This window comes from Desmodus rotundus, chromosome 4, assembly GCF_022682495.2.
Source record: "Desmodus rotundus isolate HL8 chromosome 4, HLdesRot8A.1, whole genome shotgun sequence".
NCBI lineage: Eukaryota > Metazoa > Chordata > Mammalia > Chiroptera > Phyllostomidae > Desmodus > Desmodus rotundus.
This window is the reverse complement of record NC_071390.1, coordinates 147,071,780-147,089,975: the sequence shown is the minus strand read 5'-3', so window position 1 is coordinate 147,089,975 and position 18,196 is coordinate 147,071,780.

Genomic DNA, 18,196 nt, shown 5'->3' with positions numbered 1-18,196 from the left:
TACCAGAGCGTGTTTACAAGTTAGTGGGAATTATCTAGTGGAGAGAGGGATAGAGATAATGTTAAATCCTAACACTTAATGCTAATACTTGCGGGCTTTCCTGAGTCACCTCTGTCACCTGATTTCTCCTCCTGGGAATTGCATATCAGCAAGATCCTGGGCTTCAGCTCCTTGTTGAAACTTGCAACCCTTTCTTCCCTTCCAGTTCAGAGGGCCTCTAGTTTTTCCCTGATAGTCAACATTCTTTGTTCCTCAAAGGCCACAGCCTCCATTCTTTTCCAAGCTCTGCCTACACTCTTGGGACATGGAGTGAAATTCCCTTTCTTTTCGGGAGCAAATGGGCCACAGATGGCAATGGAAAACACAGTTCATCAGTTTGTTCTCTCCCACTAATATTTAAGTAACTTTCATGATACTTTGGTGTAACTTACCTCATTACTTAATATGTTATTAACATTTTCCTATGTCCCTCAATTTCTTTTACTAAATATTCATTGAGTTGCATAGTATTTCATGTTTTGAAATGTTATAATTTGTTTTACTCATAACATATTGTTGGGTATTTAGTGTCAGATAAGTTAACATTTTTCATTATAATAAATGATATTACATTGTTCATTAATCTTTATGTGTGTCTTGGAGCATGCCCTTGGGGCAATTTCCTAGAAGCCAAATTTTGGGGTTAGAGGATAAGAACATTTTAAGTACTCAGGAAAACATTGTCAACAGAATATAAATTGTGTAATAGTTAATTTACTTGGCCACTTCTGGTTTGTCCACCCTGCTAGTAAAATGGTTTTGTCTTCTCTGGGTCTCCAGCCTAGCCTGTTTAATTAGGAAAAGGACAATAGTATTTGCAAAGTGAAATGTCTGTGGCTTTGAGTCTCTAGCCAGACTTGAAATTGATTAAGACTGTGGCCATTTACCCCCCAATGAAAAGGAAAGATTATGAGACTTCTTGGATAATATCATTTTTTCTTGCTAAACAGTAGGATGAGGTAAGTGGACACAAAACAGAAACATATGGATAATATTTTCCTGGAAATACTCAAGGGCTTGTAAATTGAAAGGAAATGTATTTGGAAAAGGTGTCTTGAGGTCCTATGTGTTGGCAGTAAAAGTGATTTGAGATAGTCTTGGAAAGTTTCTGGAGATGTACAGCATTCATCAGCACGTCAGGAATGATCAACAAAGACACACCTTCAGGTCTGCAGTTGTAAGCAAGGGAATGATGACAGAATGCTGACCTGACAAGTTTACAGAATCTCCCCTGTGACTCATGTTGGCCCATGAAAGTGCCTCTAACCAGGCAAGTGAGCCAAGCCCCACTGCAGGAGAGCTGGACCAATCTCACTGCAAGGGGAGACCTGAGCATGGGGGAGGGGAAATTCAGGACTGAGAATACGGTGCAGAGCGCCATATTCCCTTAGATGCAAGTCCTTTCTCCTCTCCCATCAGTGGAATCACGGTGACATTGGCCAGAATGGGGAGATCTGGTAGAAATCCTTAATCTTGTGAACAAACCTCATAAAATCTAAGTATAAGAAAAGGAAGTTGAATGTATTTGTTCAATTTTTTTTTTCATTAGTCTCTTTGTCCCTGTCCCACCCCAGGAAATATCATTTACTTGAAAACGATGGGTGCATTATTTCTTTTGTAAGAGGGTAGTAACACGTAAGAGTTTATGTTGAAAGAAAAAATAGAAAATACAAATCTTCAAGTTAATTCAGAGTTATCATTCTACAAGATTCGATCAGCCTCTAGGGAGCAGTTAGCGATCCTCTGACGAGGGGGAAGACCTGACAGTCAGGTTCCTCTCAGAGTTTTTCTCTTCACCAACTGTTTTCTCCGTAATTCTAAAAATACAGTCCAGATTTGAGGAGATTTCAGAAGAAAATTTTCAGTTGGGTGTCATATACTGCTTCTATATTTCTAAAACTGTACAATTCTATTCATTTGATTTAATTCAACATTTTTAATATGCCAATCACTAGCTTTGGTGTGCACACACATACAGTAAGAATGGAGCAAAAAAAGTTATTCAAGCAAAGAAATGATGGCAGGGAATTCTGCTTTCTGGAAGTAATCTAATTGAAGTTTGGGGCAGATGGTTCTGGAATTAGGAAAACACCTGGATGAGGTTTGATGGCCCCCCTCGGGTAAGAAAGGTGAGCTCCCCCCTTGCCCTGCCTGGCTCGCTCACTGTGGGTCTGACCTTGGGAACCGTGGCTGTAACAGCAGCAGATGCAACCCTGCGAGTTCGTAGTGCTCAGACGCCTCCAGCTTTCTCTTCTTCCTCACGCACACTGCCTTGTACGTCTATGGAGAAGCAGAGTTGTTGGTTTTTCTAGTTTTTCTTCCTCAGAAGACAAATAAGAAATATTCTAGCAGGACTTTTGCTAATTTTGGAGGTTGAGAAGCCCTGAATCCTTAATAGGTAAATCTCAGAGTGACCTCGAACCTTGGAAAGGAAGCAGACACGCCAAAGCAGCTGTGGCTTTGAGTGGTTTTGCCACTGCAGCTCTCCAGAAAGACTCAGTAAGACTGAAGACCGAACAGACACAAGAACAGTTTCAAGCACCAAAAGCTTAAGCCATCAGTTTAAGAATATTGGTGAGAAATTGATAAATATATACAACATAGACTCCAAAACCCATGTATAGGTATATATTATGCATGAGATATATATTAACACAAATACATGTGTCTATATTTAATGACATGAATAAATGTGCACAAAGTTTATGAAAACATACAGTTTTTACTGTGTAGTCCTTTCTTTTATTTATATATTTTTTTATTCCTGAGGAACAATGGTCAAAATGGTGCACATGTAGCTTTAAAAAGTTAGCCACTCACATGAGCTAAAAGCTAGAAATTCTCAATATACTCTTTGGAAAGAGAATAAATAAGTGGGATAGATATTAAAGTAATTAGTTCAAACATCTTACACAAAGGGAACTCTCAATAAGTAGTGCAGGCAAGGAAATAGTCTGACAGTTAAGTTTATCCCTTCGAGATTATTTATTGAACACTTACTCCGTGCTCGGCACTCTGTTAGTAGAAGTTTACAAAGGTGGATATGACATACTTGCTGCACTCAGAGGTCTCACAGTGGAGCTGAGGAAATGCATTCATAAACAGACATTTTGACACCATGTGATGAGGGACAAGGTAGAAAAATGAGTGAAGACTTATCATAATACCAAGAAGGAGACTAGTCCCAGCTGGCTTGGGGAGAGAATAAGGGAGAGAGATGATGTCCTTTCAAAAGACTTCTAGAGAAGGGAATGCCTGAAATAAGTCTTAAAGAATGAGGTGAAACTAGCTAGGTTGTGGAACGGAGTGAGCATTCTAGGTAAAGAGAAAAGAACACACATAACCCCCTCCCACCAACACATAACATACATCCAGTGCCTGTGGGAACTCACAGGCAGTTCTAGTTGAAAATTGTCTAAGTAGTTGAGGAATGTTTAAGGTTAGAATAAATAGCAATAGTTCATTTCTATGTAACTGTAGGAGAAAATGGGGGCAGTAGGATGGAGTTCGAACAAACACAAGCACTATCTTCTTTCATTGCTTAGAAACTGCAGAACAATTTTCTATGGAAAATATCCACCTCATAACCCCCTGATGCTTCTGATGCTTCTGTTGCATTATGAATGGTTGTCATCACACTCAATATCTTTTGGAGGGGGTCTAAGAATAGATTAAATTTATCTTGAGTTCCCCTCTATCACAAATGTATCTCCACTAAACTGGAAATATTTCATGCAATTAAATACTGTCAGCTGGGAAAAAATATGTATGCATCACTCCTTTACTGCTCCCATACTCCCCACAGACCCAACCACCAAAGAGGGTAAACACAATCGACGTTAAGTCTCACTTTTGTCCATTCCACTTCGAGATGCAATTGTATGGTAGCCAAACATCAAATCAAGAGAATAGTGGAAATTAGCATCCTCACAAGAATTCTAAGAACATTCTCAGACCCTGAAATCTGAAGTGATACTCTAGCTGCCTCAGCCTACTACTGGGGTAATAACAGCACAAATACCAAAATAGTAACAACAATTAACATTTACTAAACACTTCTAGTGGTAAGCAGCTTACATGGATTATTTAATTTTAACTAAAATTCCATGATATATGTAATATTTTATATATAGTGTGTGTATGTGATTTGTATCACAGCTGTGATACAAATAAATAATACAATAATTAGTAAACAATAATACAAGAATAAACCCTGTTTTGCATACTCAGAACTGTAAACCTACTTTTGACCATCTTTGTGTATAGAGTTCAGAAGGTTAAATAACTTCAAGGTCACAGAACTAATACATGTTAAAGCCAGATTCATTGGATTGTGCTTTGGCCATGTCTTTCCATGATTCAGTGGCATCTAGAGATCCAGATGATGTTGCTATGGAAGGAGCCCAACGTTTGAAATCAGAAAAATTGTGTTTGAACCTAGTGGTGCCACTTACCAAGTATGTGATCTCCAGTGTACCAATTCTCTCTCTCATGTGCTTGCTTTGCAAATGGAGATTATCATGTATGGCTGATCTACCTCTTTAGATAGTTGGGGGAGTAAAATGACAATGACATGATGTATCATTATTTTGTAAACCAAAATCCATAAAACAATTGCAAGATCCAACTATTTATAAAATGAAGTTTGCTTTCCTGATGCATAAGGATAGGAAAAAATTATAATAAAAGACTTAGCAAATGAGATGTATTCAGGCAGCCCTTGGCAATCTTACGTACTTTCTAAGACAAGAAGAGAGGATGTCTTTAGTCTCTAAAATTCATGACAAAGCAATCCCAGGTGTGCAATTTCTTCAGCTGATTTGCTACTCTCTAGATTTTTTTGTTACCCAGGTAATCATATAAAATCACTTTCAACAAGTTTTAGGAAAGTTACATTCATAAATATAGTAATTTTTATAATCTAACATTACAAGTAATTATACTAAAATATAAATGTATATTAAGTACTTGTTACCACAGGAAAGAACAAGAGCTATTTTCAATTCTGAAATTATATTTGGCTTCACCCTGGGTGACTCAGCTGATTTCCAGCATGCAGAATAAATGTGCATATTTTGCTTATGACATGTCCGGTCTTGACGCAATATATATGTGTGGGCAAAAGTAGGTTTATAGTTGTAATATAAATCAATCAAATTCCATATTTCTTTGTCTGCCTCAGTGAAAGATGGATTTGCTTAAAGGGGGGCTCTAAGCAAATCAAGTGATACTTGTTTTTAAAAAGTGTAAACAATTATAATTTCCCTGGCAAAAGTTTAAAGCCTCATAATTCAGCAAAAATACCTGTTCATGTGCCAAAAGATTCTAGTCACACTGGGTACTATTAACATTACAACAGAAATATCAGTGCAGATAAGTCTACTAATTTTTTTTATCACTGTTGGATTTGAGTTGAAATACAAGTCAAAATATTCAACTAAAGCCAACATTTGAGAGTTTTATTTTTGTTCTTTCCAATTAAATCATGGAACTGTGAAGACATCTTAAAATTTGATTAATGATATGATTATAAAAGCAAACACCTATTTAGAGTTTACATAGGACTAGGAACAGTTGAAATATTTTATAATATTTTATTAAACTTCTCAATAAGCCTGTAGGGGATGGCATATCAATTTGTATTCATTATATAACATAGTACCTCAAAAGTTAATGGTACAAAACAATAATAATCATTTTTGTAGCTCACAACTCGGCTGCTCTGTAATTTGAGTTGGGCTCAGCGGGGTGGTTCTTCTGGTCTTGACTGGGCCCATTGTTGCACATGTAGCCAGCTGCTGTCTGACTAGGGGATGACTGGTCTAGGACAGCCTGAACTGTGATGACCTGTGTCTGCTCCAAGTGATCTCTCATTCCTGAGCAAACTAGCTTGATTTGTTCACATGGTGGCTGGGCAGTCTCTAAGGGAGAGTGGAAGCAGCCAAAGATTCTCAAGATGTAGGTTTAGAACAAGCATATTGGCACTTCTGTCACATTTTATTGTCCAAGAAAGTCACAAGTTTTAAATCAGTGGGAAATAGACTTCACTACTTGATGGAAGGGGCCACAAAGTCACATTGCAAAAGGTGGGGATACCAGGAGTGAAGGATTGTGGACATTGTTGCAGCCTATCACATGTAGGTACGCTTGTTATTTCTACATTGCAATGAGGCAACTTTGGATCAGAGAAGTTCTAAAACCTGTTGAGGGTCACACAGCATCCTGATTTTCATTTCTCTCTTTGATCACATTAGTCCCTGCCACTTTTAGAGAATAATATAAATTGAATGATATTTAATTGAGTTATTCAGGATATATATCTGTGTGATATTGAATTCTGAGTAAAGAATTTAAACAAGTTTGAAGCTAAGCTTTAAAGTGAATTTGCAAGGCTAATTCCAATTTTGACTCCAACCACAAAGAATATATAGTAGCACACTAGTACAAAGAAAAATGGTATTGCTTTTTTGAGAAAAAAATGAATACAGCAGTTTATCATGCTTAGAGAGGAGAGAGTGAAGATGGTTTTCCTTTTAGTTTTTAGAAAAAAGAAGAATGTTCTCTGCTTTCTACCTTTCCTCATACAGCATAAGAAAATCTCATGACTCTCATTTGAGGTAGAAAACAGGGTTCTCCTTTCTAGATCTTCTTAAAAGTTGGTAACACTAGGAGTATTTAGGATGAGGTATAATATTACATTCCTCTTATAGTTCAGTCTGGTGTCAGTGGCTACGGAAGAGAGGTCAGAAAGCCCTGTAGGCAGAGAACAGAGTAGATCCACGGAGATTTCGGTTGTAAACCGGCTGCCTTGCCTAAACCTCTATCCCTCCACAGGTTAGATCTAGCCAACCCGCTGGCCATTATTTGAATGAAGGACTTTATGGTTGGTCTAGGCACTTTTTGACCCTGAAGCCTGGGAGTGCAGAGTGGATAGGTCCGATCATTAGAAGAAAATCCTCTGTAGATTATTTACCATGAGGTTTAAAACATCTATACAGTTTGACACAGTGTTTGACTTAAATCAGAGGGAATCAGCGAGGCAAATACCTAAAATGTTTAATTTGTTATTTTGGGTAATGTTATAGGTGATTTGTATTTTCTTCATTAAATTTTTGTTTAGCAAACTAAAATTTCTACTATAAATGTGTTGTTTTATCATCAATAAAAAGATTTAAAAATTAGTAATTGAGGCAGACAGAGAAAGACGGAATTTGAAGCCTTCACTAAATATCATCTCTAATTCACCTAGGTAAGGATAAAATAATATTCTTAAAATTTGCCTTGAATTATACATAAAGTATACCAGCATGGGAAACCCTTCATGTCTTCTCAGCTGGTGCCCTGCTCCCCACACAGCCTGACCTGGAGCCTGGGCTAGCTTGCAGCTGCTGGAATGATTCTGAGGCTGAAAAGCAAAGCTTGTGTTTTTTAAAGAGAAAAACACATCGACAGTAGTCCATACCATATAACTGAGGTGTGCAGCAGGCTATACCATCTAGGTTTGTGTAAGTGCACTCTGTGATGTTCACGTAACAACAATATCACCTAATGACACATTTCTCAGAATGTCCCCCTGTCATTAAGTGACACATGACTGTACTTGTCATTCACCCCAGTCTGGGTTGAGTGTCCCTCTTAATTCTATGAGACCCTGCATTCTATTGGCACTTTACTTACCACCCATTTAGGAATGTTCTCTTTATGCATTTCTCTTCTCCACCAGGATGTGAGTTATTCAAGGGCAAGTTCATTTTTGGATGCCTAATACCAGGACAATGCCCAGTGCATAGTAGTTGTTCGTTAAACGGTTGTTGAATAAAGAAGTGAATGAATGGTATGGTTTTTTGAATTTCCAGAGGAGCTGGACCGTCCCTAGAGGCAGGACAAAGAGAGTAAAGGAAAGGCCTTGCCCCCTCGCCACCTGGCATGAACACAGCGGTCCTGCAGTCTGGCTCAGGGGAGTGTTCGCAAGACTGTCCTCGTAGCTCCAGGGCAACAGCCACAGACTGGAGCCTCTCTGGCTCCTGGTACCATGACCATATCCTGCCGTGTATAATATGCACTTTTTTGCCCAAATTTTTGAGGAAAAAATAACGATGTAGATTACACATGAGTAGTGTTAATTCCATATCTATATAAATGTTTTAAATTATTTTATTTATGCTTATGCATTAAAAGTGTAACACTAGAAAACAGTAACAATATCTGTATGCAAAATAATACCCTGGAATATGATAATTGGTTTTATATATAAATAAAATATTCAATTAAAAAATTAAAATGAAAGTTTTTTTCCTGAAAGTTTGGACCAAAAAATGTGAGTGCACATTATACACAGCAAATTAAGTGCCGGGAGCACACTAGTTCATGGTCCAAAGCTAGAAAGGGCTCAAGATATCATCAGGTTTCTTAGACATCAAAAAACTCTTACAAAATAATATTTTAATGAGTGAAGGGTAAATTAGTAGGAAACATGTGGATGAGGAGTCGCAAGGGGTCAACCATCTGCCTTTATGTCATGGGAGGTTCTCAAAGCAACTCAGAGTCTTCCTTGCAGACACACTCGGTCTTCCTTTCACAGCACCAGGCAGGCTGATGAGGTTTTCAGTGATCGCTGCACTTGAGCTTTGCCCCAGAGTGAGCCAGAGCTCAAATCCAACTGATAGGATCAGGTTTTCTAAGGAGTTTCTTACAACTCATGGTTTCACCAGTGGCCTCTCGGTGGGGTCTGCTCTCTACAGAGCTGTATTCCAATAGGGCGCTTTCCCTGAAAACCAGCTGGAGAAGACATTTCAGGGTTGGCCAGGGGAGAGACTTGATAAGCTGAAATGAATTCAAAGAACTGACTAGAAGGGTATAGAAATCAACAGGGAGCAGCCAATCTTGCAGGAGAAAAGTGACTGTAACAGGCTCTCCAAAACAATTTCAAGGTCTCCTGTGTCTAGCCCATCATGTTCCTCATTGTCCACTCCTTGTGTATCTGACTCTGATCCATTTCCACTGGCCCACATACTCCCTGACACTCTTGAGATCCAGATGGGGAATGCTACATTTTAGCATGACCAGACAATCCCTTTCATACCTTCCTGACAGGAGGTCATCTAGTTTTTCTTTGAAATCACTCATTGAATTTTGGGAACTGCCCTGCCTGGTTTCAGAAGCTGTAAGCCCCCATGGCTAAGGCTGAGTAAAGAGACCTTGGGAGTATAAGCCACTAAGGAGACAAAGCTTATCTTCCTGGCAGGGGCACAATTTACCAAGTTGAGTTTTGGGCTTTGACGGCAAACAGAAATAGGAATTGTTGTCACATGTTCTAGTGAGCGTGGCTCAGGGCCCCCCGAGGTGTGTGGTTCAGTCCTCCCCACCCCAGGAACTGCACACATCTTCCCACCCGCACTAGGAAGCAGCTGAGGTTGCCTCTCTATTCCCGTACCTGGGAAAGGAAGTTTTCACTCTTTGAAACACCTAGATTAGGTACTTCAGAGATCAGGGATGTCAAAGGCCAGTTACAGCTTGAGGAAGTGACACCATACCTAGAAATGCAGCAAGTAGCACTTCCCTCCCTTTTGCTGGACACAGTTCTGCCCACATCCTGCACCCTGACTCACTGGGGCCACTCAGAGGCCCCTGCTTTCCCTCTGGAGCAATCATTTCATGCCTAAAAGGACAGCAATAGAAGTGAAAATGCTCTCAAATAAAGTATTGTTTTAATCCTTCCAGACTTCCCAACACAATCTCCCTACACTACTCCCCTCTCCTTTCGGAGGCAAAAGCACTGGCACTTTTCTGTGTTTGGATGAGAAGAAACCCCCCCATTCAGCGTCCCCCCCCACAATACACACACACATTCCTCTCATGGGACAAAAGGCAGTGATGGCAAGGAAGATTCATTTCAAAGAAAGAGTGAAAGATGGAGCCCTTAACTGGTGTCACTTTATCTGTGATGGCATAAAGCAGGCTCTTTTCTGTTTACTGGACACTGATCAGAGATAGGATGACAGCCAAGGAATAGGAAACTGGAATCGTGAGAACCAAGCAAGGGGGCTTGTCTCCCAGACTCATGTTAGGATGCTTCCCTCATATTAGTCGTGGGAGTGATGAAAGCTGCCTCCTGCTTCAAAGAGTGACTTGGCAGTACTGTGCAGATGACTCGGGGGCAGCAGAGAGGAGGGAAGAGGCTGGGTTCTACCCCCATCAGAGCTCTTTCCCCATGACTCCAGCGGCCTGTCATGCTGGGAGTGGAAGGGTCCCATCTACAGAGGACACAGGATCAGGAGAGATGGACCCTCACATTTCCTTTGTCACTGATTGTGCTGAACTTCGGTAGGTTGCAGACTTTCTAAGCCTCAGCTCCTTCCTCAACGCCGCTGGGCGCTGGCCTATAATCCTGCATGGTCTCCAGTGACAGCTCTAGTTCTGTGGCTCCATTCTCTCATTCATCCACGAATTCATTACTTTACCCAGTAGTCCCTGGGCTTGGGGTCTGTTAAGTGAAAAGACTGGACTAGATTTTACTAGATTTTCTTCTTTGTTCTGTCATTCTGGTTACTGTTTTCTAGGTATTGAATGAATGCCAAACAAAAATTCCTGGACAGATAGCTCTGAATTCTGAATTTTGAAACTATTCTTACCTTTCTGGGTCAAACCACTTGTTAAAATGAAAATTATTCATCAGGAGGAGTTGACACACAAAGAATTGCCCTCTCCCTCAGTGGGAATTAATGCATAATTTTAGTTCCAAAGATAATTGGGACAACTGGGAGTAAATCTAACAGGCTAGAGAGGAGACTGGGAGACCAGGGAGGTCCAGCGTCAGGCAGGACCCTGGCTTTGCATGATTACTGGGTGCTGTGAAGGAGAGTCCTGGAGGCCATCACGTTGGTCTGCGGGACCTGGGCCCTGGGCAAAGCCGAAAGCATCCAAGCTCCAAGGGAGTCCGAGTATGGCCAACCGAGCTGACAGGTTACAGCCAAGGCTCTTTTTCTGCACTTATTTCTGAACTTGAGAGAATAATGTCATCTGCAAAGACCCATGGACTTCATTTCCAGACAGGAAAAATCCCCCTTATTATCTTCTTAAATTATTTCCTGTAGGCTCCCCTCAAGTCAAACCACTAAGCTCCCACTGATCCTGCTTCCACTGACTCATGGGAGCCCTGCCCTCAGGAAAGGAAACCCAAGTCCCCCGGAACTTGGCACAGAGTAGTGTGTGTTTCAGTTCAGGCCGATTGCACAGAAAATAGAGGCACTTTCCCTCACGATCCTGAGAGGAAGTGGGGATGGAAGGTCTGCTTGGGGCCCTGTCCCACCTCCTGGAAAGGCTGCATCCTTGTCATTTTGAGATGGGCCACAAGGCGACACATCGGCTTTTTCAGCAAGAGCTGAGCCTTGCTGAAATTCTCTGTTCTGAGACAATGAAGTTATGGGACCTCCTTGATGACCTTGGTGCCCATTAAGCTCTTTAGTGTTCAAATAACATCTAATATTCCGTAACACCTTCTACTTATGCACTTTCACATACACGGTCTCAAACACATAGACAGGGCAGAGATCAGTAGCTCCATTTCACAGGTGAGGACGCTATGGTTCAGAAAGGTGGCGTGACTTGTTAGGGTCGCGTAGCTAGAAATGACAAGATGGGCCAGGTGGAAGTCCAGAATGGCTGCTCTCTGCAGAGATTTCTGCACATGCTTTCTCCCAGGTTAAACTGGAAGCTCTTCAAGGGCAGCTCCTGAGCCCACCCTTATCCCAGATCTCCTCCCAGCAAGAATGTGTGGCCTCCCCTGTGCATGGAATTTCTCAGACACCAGGTGGGACCTTCCAGCAGAATGCATCTTCTCACTGGAGCCCACAGTTCTGCTCTGCCTTTGCCCTGGGTTGTCTTTGGAATGCTTGCAGATCTCCTGGGAAGGGAGAAATGGAGAGATGCTGCTAGGATGGGGGGGTGGGGGCGTGGAGAACATCAAAACGTTGGCTCATGGGGAAGAGCAGGGCAAAATGGAAAAAAAGTTAGGAGCAGGTAATCTGGAAGGGCCTCCAAACAGCCCCTAAATCTAAGAAGAGCTGGTCTTGCCACTTGCCTCCCAAATTGACTCCTAGCCTTTCTCCTTTCATAACACTTAGTACCATGAAGGCAGCATGATAGGTCCTCAGTACATGCGCATTCATTAGCGAGGTCAGAGGCCACCCCCAGGCAAGATCCAGGACACAATCTGAACCCATTGGTACTAGAAAGCCAACCCCTGAGGTAGATGAAACTTGCTCTGAAAACTTGGCAAGATGGGTGAGTATGCAGAGCTAGCTTCATCTCTCAAACCCCTACTCAAGCAGCACTGAATTTCTGCCACTGTTCTTCTTTCTCCAGGCTCCACTGATGTCCACACCCCCTCTGCAATACACGGTGTGTGTGTGTCGGGGGGAACACGTAGTGCCCTTGCTTCTGTGCCTGGCTATGAATGACCTATGCCTCACTGTATGAGAGGAAGATGGGCCTTATTCTGTTCCTTTCTGTTGCCACCGAGCAAGCTTGATCCAGCCTTTCCAGAGCACTTGGCAGCTGATGCTGGCTGGACTTTCCCCTGCTGCTCATGTGGGTTCCACACTTCACAGCTCACCCCAGGGGGTGAGCTCTGTGTTTGCAGGACACGGAGCTCTCGGCAGACAGAACCTGACCCTGTGAGAGGAGCCCGGTCAGTGCCAGTGGGCTGGGGGGTCCCACAGCCTGTCCAGTGTTTTTATTTTGGTTTTCTTAGGCTCTAAGAAGCCCAAGAGTTTGTTTTTACAAGCTTCTCCACCATCATTTGCATGCTAGGGCTCTTTGAAATATGTTTCTGTGATAAAAATCTAAAAAGCTAAACCATAATCAAAGTTAGATATCCGCAAATAATCTGTAACATAAAACCAGACACAACCACATTATTTACAGGCTTCTTTCCCAAGTCAGAGTGCAGGGTGGCTCTCTGCCAGACTGAAGGAGAAATTTCCTTTTGTTGAGTTTTTTCCCACAATATGGTGGAGTAAATCAGATATTGTATATTACAGTATATATGCCTGTGTATGTTTATTCTGTATTTTATCTTCCAGAAATAGGTTCTTAGACATCAAAGTGGTAGAAATTATTTCTATCCTAATGCTTTATATTTTATCTTATGGTTAGCCGTTATGTTATTTTTCCAAGTTTGTTTGTTCTGCTTTCTTTCCAAGAAAGCAAGGCAGGATCTTAATACTGGTGCTTTCGAAACAGTGAAAAAAAAAGTCACACTTCAGCAGTTGATTATCTGTACTAATTTAGAGCAAAGCAGAGTCATCATGATTCCAAGCACCCAGTAGTAAAAGGATCAGCAATTACCTGAAGCTTTGAACACAAGGCTGGTTCTGAGGCTCTCTTTCAAATGGAATAAAGAAGGTACTCAGGCAGAACTGATGGGAGCCCAGGAGCTATCCCACTCCTCTGTGGAGCCCCAGTTCCCCCTCTCTGTTGCTCCCTTCCTGCTGGGCACAGGAGCCAGTTCAGCTGCTCCTCACCCCAGCTTAATAGGGCTTCATTTCTTCCAGCCTTCATGGGATCAGGGGCTTGATAGAGGTTCCTGGTTGCAAAGGGCCTTCTCAACATGCCAAGAATAAATGGATATTGTCATGTTGGCAAAGCTTGTAATGAAGTGGAGTAGGAAGAGTCAATCAGCAGGGCTAGTGTTAAAAGAGATTACTCATAGTACTCACATAGCATTCATGGTACTCAGAGTCCTCGTAGTACTAAGGCAAGTAAGTAGGTAGACAAGCAGGATGTGCTGAGAGAAGCTGCTCTGTGGAGCGTGTGCACACAGGGTGCTGCGGGCCATACGTGTCTCCAGGGCTGGTGGCTGTGGAAGGGTTCGTCAGAGGGGCTCCTGTGACTTCTATAGGCTGACCTTTGAGCAAGAGACTCTTGACACACTTCTCTTCATCCATAGGAGAAGGTGTGGCACCCAGCCTGAGGTTTCCCTGGCTATAGTCACTCGTGTCATATACACTCAGCATCTTTGCCTTATCTATGCATCATCAATGCCATTACTTTTCCATATTTTTACAACCACAAAGAAAGTCTAGAAACAAGTATGCAAAAATAAAGGTGAATGATCCCGGGGAATTAGGAATTTGGGCAGTCATTTTCTTCTTTATTTAACACTTTGTTTCCTTTCATCTACTCATTGCCTTCTTTGTTGTAATTCGGTTTATTCATAAGCAAACTTTAACACTATTTATTTTATGATTCCAGACACACCAGTAGCTAGTTACTCCTTACTCTTTGTGATTTCATGAACTAAAATTTATATTTGAATCAGGATGTTTGTTTTGCACTGAGACACCTCCTAAGTTCCAGCAGTTGCAGCTGCCACCACGTGGCTCCATGGTGCTTGCACGTTTGGCTTTGGGAAACCGCTTCCGATGCACAGGGGGGTCCACTTTCCTGAATTCGGGTGGTTTTACTCCAGTGCCACACTAATAACAACCACCTTTTGGCCGGCACTCTACAGTCTGCATGGCGTCTGCGTTATCCTGCTTGGTTTCATCCTCATGACAACCTTGGGATGTAAATGCTGACTTCATCATCCCCGCTTCAAAAGAGTCCAGTGATTTTCCTTGGGTGACACAGCTTGGAAGTGATCAAATGCTTTGCAAATCAAATGCTTTGTATCATCCCTCAGGATCACTGAGACTTCACACCGACCAGCCCAACACCAAAGTGTGACAAGTCTGAGGACACACTGTTCTTTGTCACCCTGGAATACGCCCGCTGTCTGAGAAGGGCCGCCCTCCTGGCATGCTGTGATAATCAACAGAGATAAGAAAATCCCCTTTTTCTATTTTGAAAAGAATAGATGCCAACCTGTCATTTAAAAAGTTCCTATCTTTATTTTTATATCATTCTTCCAGTCATTTAATTAATAAGTGGCACTGGAGTGCCAGTTCAATTGCCATTCCAGCATGATACAAAGCACCATAAAAAATTCAAGACAATAACAGCACAATTCTTGCCAAAACAGAGCTTCCTATTCACTTATGAATTCTGAGCTACAAAGATTCAGATTAAGTTTTATTTTTAAGTAATCAACATCAATAAGTAGGGGGAAATAGGAGTTATCTGACTATTTCCAAGCATTTGTATATCCCATCTAGGTATTTCCCATGGCTTCATTCTCTACTAGGACTAAAAGGACTGGGTTACAGTTCATGATACCTCACTCCAGGGTCAGCCTCTTCCAGTGGCCAAGATATATAAGGTCTTCTGACGTGGGAGCCAGTGACCATCAGTCTTGGTCCCTTGCAGGCACTAACCACACAGTCCCTTCCCTCTGGGTCAGCCAATACCAGCTGGTGCTGTCAACCCTTGCCAGAGCTCTTGCAGAGGGGGACATGGAAGAGGTGGTGAGGGATGCAGAGAGAAGCCTGTTTGCCTGGGGAGTTCTAGTCCTGAGTGTTTCCACTAACTGGCTGTGGACTTGATCTGATTATGGACTTGGACCTGATTATGGACTTGATCTGCCACCTAATCTTCCTGGATCTTAATTTCATTAATAAGAAGAGGAAGTTGGGCATATATTATTTGAGTTTCCTCTAGGCTCTAATGCTCCATTATGCTAAGTAATCAGTCAAGAAGTTAGCTGATCAGACCACAGGGTTCGAATACACAAGTGTTCCCACACGTACACATGTGCACAAACATGCACGCCCATGAGTGTAAGTTCCCCGAATTTATTTTCATATATGCTCCTATTTTGTCCTGTCCAACGATGACCCTCTCGCCCTTGTCCTTCAGGAGTACCTTAACACCTGCAGTGGAGGGAGGGTGTGAAGATACCTGCCCGATGTCTTCAGAATGATTTCTCTATAGGGTGAGGAGGAGTCTCCCTTTGCTGTCCCCCACACTTGACGCTGAGCACATTCAAAATAAGGAGCCCCCCCCACAGAGAGGCACTCGTCTGCACGTGCTGCTCAGCGGGACGGCGCAGGGCGAGGCAGCTTTCTCCTGCGTGCCCCTAGCAGTGCTCCTTGTTCAGGCCAGGACACAGCTAGCTGGAAGTGACTTTTGTTTCTGCTCTCTCAGACCCAGTGAGAGACTTCAGGGGCATTTATTAGTCGTAAGCACAAGGGCCCCTGTGCAGGTTAGCCAGAAGTCAAAGTGTAAGGGAGAGGGAGCAGGCAGGGCTTGCGTGGGTCACTGGGCCCGAGCATTAATTAGAAACACCGGGGCCCTTGACAGAGCCAGCTTGTATAAGCTGTTGGGGCCTGTGTTCACTTCATAAAGATGTTTTATATGGTATTCCTGGCAACAGCTGGACATTTTAAAAGAAGAATAAAAGGAACATTATTGGTAGCTAGGGGGCAGGAGGAAGGTTTCCTTCTCTGCCAGTCAGCAGTCCAACCATCCCCTTCCCCTCCTAAAATTTGGGGGTGCGGGCTAAAATGTCAGGGTAGTGTAGATTCTGCCTGATAGGGTTTCTTGGGGGTGCGGTGGGATGGGGGGCTCCTGAGTCAGTTTGCTGTCTGCAAAGGGGAGACAATAGCATCTGTCTCTTCTTGCTGTCCAGGACTGTTCAAATGTGTTTATATAAATCAGAGAAAGAGCTCTGAGAACTATGAAGTGGTATGTGAATGCATGTGCGTTCTCACTGTTCTAATCTTCGGGCCAGAAAGTCCTGGGCAACGATGCTGAGAGAGGTGAGAGCAGAATTCCTGTTGGCAGAGATTTTGTTCCCCAGGGGACATTGAAAATGTCTGGAGGCTTTTGGTTGTCACTTTCGGTTGTCTGCAGGTCAGGGGTTGCTACAAGGGTCTAATAGGCAGTGGCAAGTGATGATGCTTGACGTCCTGTGAGGCTCAGGGCAGCCCTCTGCAATAAAGAATTATCCAACCCCAAAGGCAACAGAGTTGAGGCTGAGAAAGCCTGGGTCAGAGGCATGCTGATTTCCGTAAATAGAAGGTTCCTGGAAATCTGCTTCCCACCTAAGCTTAGCCATGTTAAGGAAAGAAACGGGGCCAGTCCACAGTTTATGTTGTGGATCAGGGAAAAAGGGAAGGTAGGTCAGTGGAGATAAAGCAGTGGAGACCTAGCCAAGTGCACTCAGTGTTAAGCCATTGTCTTTTAGCCTCAGTTCTCAGCCTTTGAGGCTAGGGCTCAGGAGCTGCAAATTATATTCCTTCTTTGCCAGGTACTGCCAATAGGGGGTGCTGGAGAGAGGCTGAGGAGGAAACAGCAATATATTCCCCTGCTTCCTGTTCCTGTCAGTGTCTGCCCTAGATGGTGTCTTGTTCTCAGAAGTCAGAGTTTCAGTTCCCTGAAGTCTCCTCAAAGCTCTAAGTCTTAATAATTCCAACCTCTTCCTTTGTGCCCTCAGCCCTATGGTAGTGGTTGCTTCCTCCAGTTTCTATCTCCTAATACCCAAGTGTTCTATGTTTGCCCTCTCAGTTCTTCAAGATACATAGTTAACAATTCTTCGCAGTAAATCCTCTTTTAGACTAGTGGGTGTGGTTTCTGGCTCAGGGCTGTACCCCAGCTGACATGGAAATGAAGCACAACCTCCTCAATAGCGATGGGGAGGTGGAGAGGTCAAGAGGTCTGAGCCTCACCCACTCCAGCAGCAAAGAGAAGGGTGACCTTGCAAGGCAGCCTCCTTTCCATGTAGGGTGTGATGGCTTTGTTCAGCTTTTTCCCAGGTTTGTAAAGAACATCTTAGTGAGGCATCACCATCAACAGTGAATATGTTTCACCTCATCAGAACTGAGGTGTGGGGTTGTGGAGCTGCCAACAAGCAAGCTTGTGAGTTCTTGAATGGGAAAGTGGCTCTCGCTGTTCTCCTCTGGCCAGCGGTCCCACTGGGACTTTGCCGAATCATCAAGACGAGGACCCTCAAAACAACCTTCTTATGGTCGTACCCACCTCCCATTGTGCTCATCGACACAGTTGTTTATGTCTTCTCCCTGTGATTCAAATATACTGGAAAGCAATTTTGTGCAGAACATGAAAGCTTCTCTCCAAAAAATTGTTTTTTTAAAAAAGGAAAGAATCTGTGGTACGAAAGCATTCATGTGTCAGATCTGTAAAGACAACAAGAAATGCCCTAGCTTGGAAACCCAGATCAGATGGTTTATGGGAAGAAATGATGAGATACCTATCTTTC